Consider the following 10374-nt stretch of genomic DNA (forward strand, 5'->3'; position numbering starts at 1 on the left):
GAGTGGCAGGATGGGGTGGTTCCCTCCAGAAAGTCCCTGTCGCCTTACAGACGTAGTCACAGAGGTCTGAGTTTCTAAATTAGAGAGTCCTAAATGCCACCCTGGCCCGAGATGAAGGTTTCCAGGCTCTGTGTGGAAACAGAGAGAGTAAAAGACTTTTTCGACTAGCCGAATGTATGCCGTGTTTAAATTTTTTCTGTATTTTCCATGTTACGTGTCCTTTCTTCCGTGAAGCCACCGTGATGGCAGCTGATAGCTTTGCGAGCTTTTTTTTTTTTTTTTCATGTTCTTACTCTGAAAAATGAAGAGTCCTTACAAAGTGCCCCCGAATGGAAGTGGGTATTTCACTGTCCCACGGCCCCAAACGGCTGAGGACCACTCCTGGAGCGGGTGGAGTGTAAAATCGATTTTCTTTCTTTAAAATAACAACAACAACAACAAAACTTTTCTCCCCCTGACTTTGAGGAAAGATGTGGCTTATCCAAGGGACTAGTAAGCTCCCCCAGGCAACGGTGAGGGCAATCTCAGGGCCGCTGTGGGCCGGCAGCAGGAGGCAAGGGCCGGAGGCCGTCTCCACCGAAGCCTTCCCGCTGTGCTTGGCCAGCTGGCAGCCAGCTCCAGGGTCGCTGGCTCTTCTGCTCCCCGTGTGGTCGTGTCGACAGCGTGCTCCGCTAAGTGTCATGCACGCCGTACTGGAAAGATTGGAACTGGTGGAGGAAGGAGAGAAGGGAAGCCCCTGGCAGCCCCGGGGCGGGGGGGCTGGGAGATGGGGCATCTGAGGCTGCTCACTCCTGAGCTGCTCCTGAAAAGGGCTTGCGAGGCCAGGGGGCAGGAATAGGGTAGCAGGAGCTTCTCTTTATCTTTTTTCCAAGATTTTATTTTTATTTATTTGAGAGCGAGAGAGGGAGAGAGCATAAGCACAAGCAGGGAGAGCGGCAGGCAGAGGGAGAAGCAGGCTTCCCACTGAGCAGGGAGCCTGATGCGGGACTCGATTCCAGGACCCTGGGATCATGACCTGAGCCGAAGGCAGACGCTCCACCGACAGAGCCCCCCGGTGCCCCAGCTTCCCCCAGGAGGACAAACGGGGACTCTGAGGGTCTGGGAAAAGAAGTGACTCACTTCAGGTCTCCAAGTGAGAGACAGATGTGTGTGGACCTCGAGGATTCAGAGGCCGCCCCCTTGAGCAGCCTCATTTCCCCACTCAGAGCTTCTTCTACCCCGAGGCCCTGGTGGCCCCAGGGCCACCGAGGAGGCCCCAGGGCCCCGAGGAGGAAGGACCCCTTGGGCGTGGGGGGGTCTGGTGGAGAGGGTGGGTCGGGACCCACAGGGTGAAGCATCTTGTGGAAGGTGGCAATCCGAGGGACCTTCTCGCTACACCTGGCACCTCGGAGATACATGGAAACAGCCTCCGTGTGACCCCATATCTCCTGGAGGACTTCGGGGGTGGAGTCCAAGCACGGGAAGCCTCCCTGCCCCACTCTGGAGCCCTGGGGAGGACTGGAAGGAGTGTGGAACCGTCCCCAGAGCCAACGCGGCTCGAGACGACTTCAGGGAAAGTCAGTTCTCTGAAAATCAGTTTGCCAAGACTCGTTCTGCCAACAGCCGATTTGCTGGTATTTCCCAATTTACGAAAAAAAATTATTTATAAAAAACACTTTACGAGGATTACAGAGATTCATATTGGATGAGATGGTTTAAGTACTTTTTGACTATTTCTAGAGTTTTCCTCGCCTTCGTTGAGTGGTTCTGGCGTGGTCACCTGAGCCTCACCCCGCCGCCTGACAGAGATGAATGTTCTCTGCCTTCTCTTCTTGTCTTGTTCTTGTGTTTGTATAGTCCGTTGGGCCTATGGTTTGGGGGCAGGAGAATGGAGTCGTTTCAAGATGGCGGAGCTGCTCGAGCCTCCGGTGTCAAGGATCTTACGGACCATCGATCAGGCGGGTCTCTCTCTTCTAACAGACTTTCCACAGAGGTGGTTGCTGTAGTCCCCGCTTTAATTTGCAGACGTACGAACTGACTCAGTCAGACAGATACTTAGCGTGTGTTCTAGGCGGTATTTGGTAAAGGCCTCGGTGTCAGAAATCGGAATCACCCTCGAAACTGACATTTAGCTGAGCAGAACTGAACTAAGTCTACGGGGGGGAAACAGCTTTGGTGAAACCAAAACTGATCTGAACTGAAGCAACATTCTCCCCAAATCCTTCAAGAGAGGAATCAGGACATTGATTTTCGATGAATTATTCTACTTCCAGTCAAAAGAGGTATTTCAAATTCCATATACTGAATAATACATTTTCTCCACTGAATTGCCCCTGGATTTTTAACAATCCTGATTTATGTCCATTCCTGACAGGCCTCTCTTTTAAGGCCCATGTCAAATGCCTGCTCCTCCAGGAAGCCTTCCAGAACAGGGCCTGGCTGGTCGTGGACCCTCCACACACACGTTGGAGTGAAAGACTGACTCTCTCCCTCTTGATACTATTCTCATCAAGATGCATCTTGTATTATAATTCCTTGTGTCTAAGGCCTCATCTTCTTCCTCAGAACCCCCCAAAAATAAAATAAACTTATCCACACCCACACTGGATCACGAACTCCTTGAGTGCAGGGTGTGCGGGCTCCAGGGGTGTGGCTGATCGAGTGCAAACCCTCCCCACATCTGCACTGGGTGCTGGGTGACCAGGTGGGCTCCTTCCCCTACGAGGCCTCACCCCTACCCCCAAGGGATGGCTTCCACGGTGCCCCCTGGATTGAAGAGGTCTGTGCAATGTCTAACAACAGGAAGAGAAAAGACCCAGAGTGACTGGCACCTCTCTACTGCCCTGTCCTCTATGCACAGGATATAAAATTCCAGCAGTCCTGGATCAGCCAGGGTGCTCCAGACCCGGCACCGATGGGGAGGGGTAAGAGGAGCTTTATCATAGGAATTGGATCATGTGATTATGGCAGCCCAGAAGTCCCACAATCTGCTGGGTCATTCAGCTTGAGTCTGAAAGCCCAAGATCCAGGGGGACGCATGTCCCAGCTCAAGAGCAGACAGCGAATTCACCCTTCCTCCACCATTTTGTTCTATCTGGGCCCTGGATGGACTGGATGGCTCCCCCCACACTGGGGAGGGCCACCTGCTTTACCCAAGACCCCCTCACACACACCCAGAAATAACGTTTCACCAGCCATCTGGGTGTCCCTCGGTCCAGCCAAGTTGACACCAAGAATGAACCATCACAAGCTCCCTCGCTCCTGGTGTAGAAACAGGGAGGGTCCAGGCCATGTAAGTCATGGGACAGACAGAGATGTAGATGTCCGACCACTGTACCAGTTTTTAGGGTTTCAGATCCATGCTCTTCACAGGGCACCATCCCTCTGCCACCCCGGGTCCAGGGCCTCTACGGTCCAGCTTCTCAGGAAAAATCTAGATACGATGTCTCGTCCCATCTTCTCTGTAAACTAGCACAGACTTTGAGTTTGAGGGTCCACAGTGCGGCAGCCGTACCCCGCATTCGCTGGGACTGCTCGGTTCCCCTCTAGAGGGAACAGAGCCGGCCTCTCCCCGCCCCCACCACCCACACAGGAGCCCCCCTGCTCCTCCAGCCCTCCTCTCTGATCTTACTCTGTCTGGGAAAGCACCCAAACGTCCCAGTCTGCAAGCTCCTTCTTGCTCACCTGCGCTTGTTTACCGTCTCGGCGTGCTCTCCCCTCTCCCCGCTGCAGACGGCCCTGAGGCCCAGGGCACGGGCACCGCTTTGCCCCTCACCTCTCCCGGCCCAGCCTGTGCCTGCCCTTTTTTGTTTTTGTTTTTTAATTTTATGTATTTATTTGACAGAGAGAGAGAGGACACAAGCAGTGGGAGCAGCAGGTAGAGGCAGAGGGAGAAGCAGGCTCCCTCCTGAGCAAGGAGCCCGAAATCATGATCTGAGCCAAAGGCAGACGCTTGACTGACTGAGCCACCCAGGCGCCCCTGGGCCTACGCTTTGCTGAAACCCAGCGATTCCTCCCTCAACCAAGCAATTGATGCACCTGAGAGCTGCTGAAAAATGTCATGCGTGGATCCCCCCGTGTTCTGACCCCTCATTTGGTCCAGGGGCCTCCACTGTTCTGACCCCCACATGGTCTGGGGACCCCTGATGGTCTGACCCCCAGATGGTTCAGGGGCCCAGGCTTGACCATCTCTTTCATGCTCCCAAGTGCTTGAGTGGCCGAGATGGAGAAGCCAAGAGTAAGAAGCACTGTTCCAGCCTGTCCCTGGAACCCACGAGTCGACCAGGTGCCCACACCCCCAACTCTGCCTTTGCCCCACTGGGCGGATGGGCACGGCCTGTGGAGAGGAATCCGGGGGAGTAGGCACTCGTCTCTACAGGTCTGCACGGTGGGAGGCTGCTGGTTGCACAAGTCAAGTCTGAGTCACTCTGTTTGGGAACAGACGGTGCTCGGCTTGGTGACCTGCCAGCCCCAATACCCACGGTGCCACCCAGAGACGCTGGATGCCAGGAGCTGCACCATCTGCCAGAGGAGCCGTGTTTCTCTGTATCCAGAGCGTCGTGGTCGGGACAGCATGGTGGCAGTGGGGGTGACATGCATCCGTCCCTTCATTCCGCAGGGTCCTCTTGAGTCACGCACCTTATGGGTCTGTGAGGACAAGGAGGGAAACGTCACAGCGGCCTCTGCCTCTGAGCCGGGTGGGATGTAGGTGTGAACAACCACACGCACAGACAGTGGGTGGCAGGTGCCTCATCGGTGGATTCCAGCGAAGGGTAGACACTTGGAGGCCGTGGCATCGGGCTGGGCATTGGAGGCGGGGGAAGCTCTCAACAGGTGCCAATGTTCTTGGCAGAGGAAGCGTGAGACTAAAAGTATGGCAGTGGGGACATGCCATGCCTTTTGGGGGCATCCCACGGCCTGGGAGCTGGGGGAGATGCGGGAGCCCCGTGACGGGTGGCCCCGACTGTCAGGAGTTTCCCAGTGGAGGTATTTCCCAGCTCTGTGACCTTGGACAAGTCAGTTGTAGCCTCTGCCTCACTTTCCTTGTAAACTGGGGGGGGGGGGGGGATTACACGTCTGTTGATGTTGCTGCGAGGCCTCAGTGGGTGGTATGTAGACAGAGCTAGCAGTGGGGTCTGGAACAGCTCAGCTTGGATAAGGAGCATAATCCATGCATTATTAGTGCGTTGGTTTTCTTCCAGAAGATCCAATGGAGACTCGCTGAAGGTTTTTAGTCAGAGGAGGAATATGGTCACCTCGGTGCTCTTGGAAGGTTATGTCTCAGGGGCATGCAGGAGGAACCAGACTGGGGGGACGAGGAGGCTGATTTGACATCCTGAGCCTGAGCTGATAAGGGGAGGGGGCAGGCAGACGGGCCGAGGGGAGGCTCTGCTGCGGGCAAACCGCAGAGCAAGGGCAGGGCTTGGGGTGGGGCTGACTCTGTGTCCGCCAGAGCCCTCGGGAAGTCTGGGGGGGGGAGGCGCGGCAGGGAGAAGTCTCTGCGCTCAGCCACACCAGGGCGGGACCATGCCTGGGCCTCGCTGCGTCAGGGGCTAGCCCTGTTCTTGCTGCTGTCAGAGGACCGGCTACCATTGCACACGTGAGGCCTCTTGCCGTGCCAAATGCTGAAAACACATTAGTTCTCAGAATCCTGGAGCCACAGGGAGCCTGGGAGCCACAGGGAGTCTGAGAGCCGCAGGCTCTGGTAGGAACCGGGCAGAGTGCACCCTTATAAAACTCCAGGGCCTGCCCAGCCTCCAGAAATGGAGGGGACCCCCTCCGGCCAGGACTATGGGGGCCAAGAGGCAGAAGTGTCCCCAGAGCTTTCTGCCCACCCAGCCCCCTCCAGGAGAGGGCCTTTCCCCAACTCCAGCACGCTCAGTTGTGGGGAAGGAGACTTCTGGGGTGCTTTAGGCACCTGCCCCAGGAGCGGGGGGAGAAGGTGTGCACACAGAACTGGGGCCACTCCTGGAGCCCGCTCTTGTGGGGACAGGTGTGTAAGAGGCTCCGTGATTCCTTCCTGATTATTGGGCCTGATTATTCCAGGCCCAGTGGTAGGTGTTGGTGATCAAGAAAGGGCCCACCTTGACAGCACTCTCCATCAGGGACAGGGACACAGACAGGAGGGCCCACTGCGGGACCTCTCACCCCATGGGACTGACACTGCCATGGGGGCAGAGGCTGCCAGACGGGACATCTCAGCTGGGCCTTGCTGCTGGCACCTGGTGGCCTTGCAGACCACTGGGTGGTGGGCGCTCGGGGCTCAGCACAGAGCTCTGGGTTCGCGGGGGACGGCTGCAGAGCACCCCTCTTCAGGCACCTTCTCTGCCTGTCTTTCTGCTTGGAGGCAGATCCACTCCTTTGAGAAGGACACTCAACTGCCCAGACTGCTTGCCTGTGGGGACAGGGGTGGGCTGCCCAACGGCCATGTAAGCCTCTTTCCTCCATGTCCTTGGAATCCTGGAATTCTTCTCTGGAAGGGTGAGCCTCCTTCCCAGGGCCATTACCTTGGGTGCCCCCCCTTCTGTTGCTGGCCCTGAGAAAGCAGCCAGGGCAGGGTGGGGGGTGGTGGGCAGAGACCGCGGGGCATGGGGGGCATCAGGGACAGGCTGTGAAGAAGGCGGTCTGCTGCTGCCTCAGGGACTTCGCTTCAGCTGTTCTTCTTGTCACTGGGGTCTCAGCATAAATGTCAGCCCCTCCGAGAGGCCACGTGGCCACCGGTCATGCCTCATCGTGGGACCGGCTTTGACTCGGAAGAGCACCACTGCCTGGTACGCTCCCCATCCCCCACCCCCGCAACCCGAACGTGAGCTCCTCGACAGCTGGACTCTGTCTGTCTTGCTCATTGTTGGTCTCCCAGCACTGGATTCAATTTTGTAGGAAGGATGAGCACGCAGATGGTCATCCTTCTCAGCTCTGGGCACCTCCCTTCTAAATGATGGCGCGGAGACAGACTGGGACCCGTTCAGAGAAGCATGACCTGGACGACCCCGCGGGCGGCCACGTTGGCCGCGCTGGCTGCAGGGGCTGTTGGGCCTGGAGCAGAGCCTGCTGAACCCCGAGGAGCATCCCCCCGGGACAGGGACTCAGACCTGCTCCTAGCAGCCCCAGGGCTAGAATCAGGTCTGGGAGTCGGGGCTGCAGGGGCTTGCCTGGGGCTCGGCAGGACGGCGCTCCTCCAAGCGGGGCGCCCCCAGGTTCCGCGGTTGCTCGGGAGGTGGTGGGTGGAAGCGTTCAGGCAGACGCTGGGAAGATGTTCGGGAAGGGTGTGTGGAGGAGATGAGCCATCCTCCCTCCACTTGGCTGCATGGACACTGGACGTTCCTCCCTTTCTGAGGTTCAGTGGTTCCCTAACTTCCCAAGACGGGTCTAAGGATCCTTGTTTTATTGGAAATATTGAGATGGACTGCAGTTCGGTGTCCCCCCCACCCAGAAACTTAACGACCCCTGCCTTTTCCTCCGGGAAACAGACCCTGCAAGAGATGGGGCGTTGGGGGCAGAGCCTGGAGTGAGCCCCAGTGTCTCAGGCCACCCAGTTTGTGGTGGTTTGTCACAGCAGTCCCAGGGAAGGCACATGGGTGGGTCAGAGCTGTCGGAGGCTCACTGAGGAGTAGAGAAGGGGCGCACGGGCTCCCGTGGGCGCCTTCAGTGCAGAGGGGCGCCGGTTCTGTGGCTGCACGGGCTCTGATCGGCTCCCCACATCTTTGATCGGCACCCATTGGGAAAACAGTAGACGTGCTGGTCAGCAAGTTCGGTTTGTGTGCTAAAAACACGATTTGGGAATGAGGGCTCCTGGGGAGAAGAGGGTTTGGCTGGACGCTCCTAAAAGCCCTCCAGCTGTGAGGCAGCTCAGAGGGTGCACGGGGCTCCCGGGCCTGGGGAGCGGCCAGTAGGGAGGACCCGGGAGAAGGTGGGGATGTGGGCCGCCCACAGGGGCCCCTCTGGAGTCCAGCTCCAGCCGCTGCTTTCCCAGCAGACAGGGTGCGCGTTGAGGCAGGGCTCCCTGGTTTCAGGAATGACTGCTCAAGTCGGCAGGGAGCAGGGGCAGAGCCCCGCTCTCCCCAGGCGCTCCCTGCAGGCCAGGCCGGGGTGGGGAGGGACGGGTGAGGGGGTGCTTGGCGGGAGCACCCAGCTCTGTAACTGGGACTCAGTTGTGCTCTGGGGCCGAGGCAAAGATGAGGACTGGGGCCTGGTCCTTGAGGGCCGGTATGTGCCACCCACCGCCAGGAGAGGAGGCCTGGGAGGGATGTGTGTGCCCGGGGTCGGGGCAGGGTGGCGTGGGCTGGGAGCTGCAAGGGGGAGGAGACTGGCCTTTAACAGACCAGACTTTCCTTCCCCTCCCCATGCTCTCTCCTCTTTCCCACGCCAGGCGCTCAGGCCGCCTTCACTGGTGGCCCTGGAGAGCTCAGCTTTGGAGTTCTAGAAGGGACAGGCGATACATCGGGTGAGCCTTGACGACAGCCGTGCGTGGGGTAGGCAGCAGGGGGGAATGACGCTGACCTTGGCGCTGACCTTGTGCTAGATCTGGGGCACGGTCTCTTGGCCCTGGTTTTTCTGTTTGCAATTCAGGGGGTAGTGATGCCTCTTTCTCTGCAGATTTGATCAAGCAGTTGTTAGAGGGGAGACCACTTTGGACCCGCTAACACACGTGGGGGCAGCTTCAAGCCAGGGTGCTTACGTCTTTCCTCAGGTGTGGGGCTCCCTGCAGGGGCTGCTCAGAGCCCAGGGCCCGGGGGACCCCGGCCTGCCTGTGACTTTTCTTTACTTCTACAGCGTTGGGCGGAGCCTGAACCGACCACGGGGGCTGCTCCGCTTCCTTCTCTGGGTTTTCCATGAGGCAGAAGGGGATTTCCTGTCAGGAACCACCATGGTATCTCTCAGGGCCAGTGGGGAGAAATGTTGGAAACAGAGCCCGTTATCTCTCCCCAAACAATGCTGGTCCCTTGTTCTGTGCACTGGCAAAAAAAAAAAAAAAAAAAAAAAAAGGGAAAAAAAATTCTTTTCAGGCATGCATTTTTAGGCCAAAGGATTGTATTTGTGTGTATGTTATGATTATCACAGGGGTTACAACAAACCGCTGGGAAAGAGAGTGGGGGGCAGGGGAGACGGGGAGAAACAGAAAAATAAATAATTCAACTGTACCTCTGAAAGGGACCCTGAAGATCTCTGAACTCACTGATGGCCAAAGTTTGGGCCCTGAGATGACTTGAGGACATAAAATGACAAATATAACAAAGGTGAGAGTAGACCTCCCTTTAGTATGTAGGCAGGACTTGTTAATTTAATTTTGCTTTCAGAACCCTGATTGTTACAGTTTCCTCCTATTTGTAGCAAGGGAAGCTGGTTTTCTACTTAATAATCAGGACATAAAGGGGTCTTTTAGAATAAATACAGAGCCCGCACATGGAAACATACCCAGCAGAGAAGCGTGCAAATGATGCCAACTTGTGATAGTGACTCTGGGGGCAGTGACCCTCTGGAAACACAGGGGTGACCGAGCCTCCCCCGTACACGGAGGATGGGACCCAGGCCGCAGACTGATGGGCCTGACCGGGGTCCAGGGGGATACTGGCACGGGTGTGGGTGGGTGAGAAGGTGGGGACACTGAGTAGAAGCAGCAGGGGAAACAGGGAGAGGATGTCCCCTGCAAAGACGCCCAGGGAGAAGCGGGGCTCAGGACTCAAGCCGCAGGCCAAAATCTGGCCACCGCCCCAGAGGGGACCTTGTAAAGACCCAGCTTCTGAACCTTTGGATTCGTTTTGTCAGAGGTTTTGAAAAACCCCTGGAGGCCTCAAAACTTTTGTTTTTGCTCATCAAGAAAAGCCCCCGAGCCACTTTTGGTCTCGTGACCTGTGGCTCCTTCTGCCCGGACCCCCGGCAGGCAGAGCAGCGGGAAGACGAGAACGCTAGCGTCCATCAAGCCCAGGAGAACCGGAGAACGCAGGTGCACTCAGTAACGTCAGGACGGATGGACAGCCAGGACAGGCTCCCAGGACGGACGGACCACAGCAGACAGGCCTGTGGCAGACACGCTCGGGCTCGAGCCAGGGCCTCAGGCCAATCACTTCTGGAAGTTTCAGGCATCCAGAGCCATGCAGACAGGTGCGGGGGGGGGGGTGTGTGTGTGTGCTGTGCCCAGGATCACTCTCCAGGGCGCCACGTCTGCCTCTTGTCCTGCTGCGGGCCTCCTGGCACACACACAGGTGTGGCTGTCGGAGGCTGGCAGGCCACACGGGTCCTGCGCAGCCCTCTCTCCAGAGCCTGGAGCAAGGCAAGGACCTCTCTTTCCTACCATCCCAGGTGGTGGCCGTCCTGCCCAGGCTGGGGGTGGGGTGGGAAGGTGCACGGTGGGGTCTGGGGTTCCTCAGGGTCCCACCAGGTAAAACGTGGGGACGA

The sequence above is a fragment of the Ursus americanus genome, chromosome 31 (assembly GCF_024610735.1).
Source record: "Ursus americanus isolate L20-20 chromosome 31, mUrsAme1.1.p, whole genome shotgun sequence".
Taxonomy (NCBI): domain Eukaryota; kingdom Metazoa; phylum Chordata; class Mammalia; order Carnivora; family Ursidae; genus Ursus; species Ursus americanus.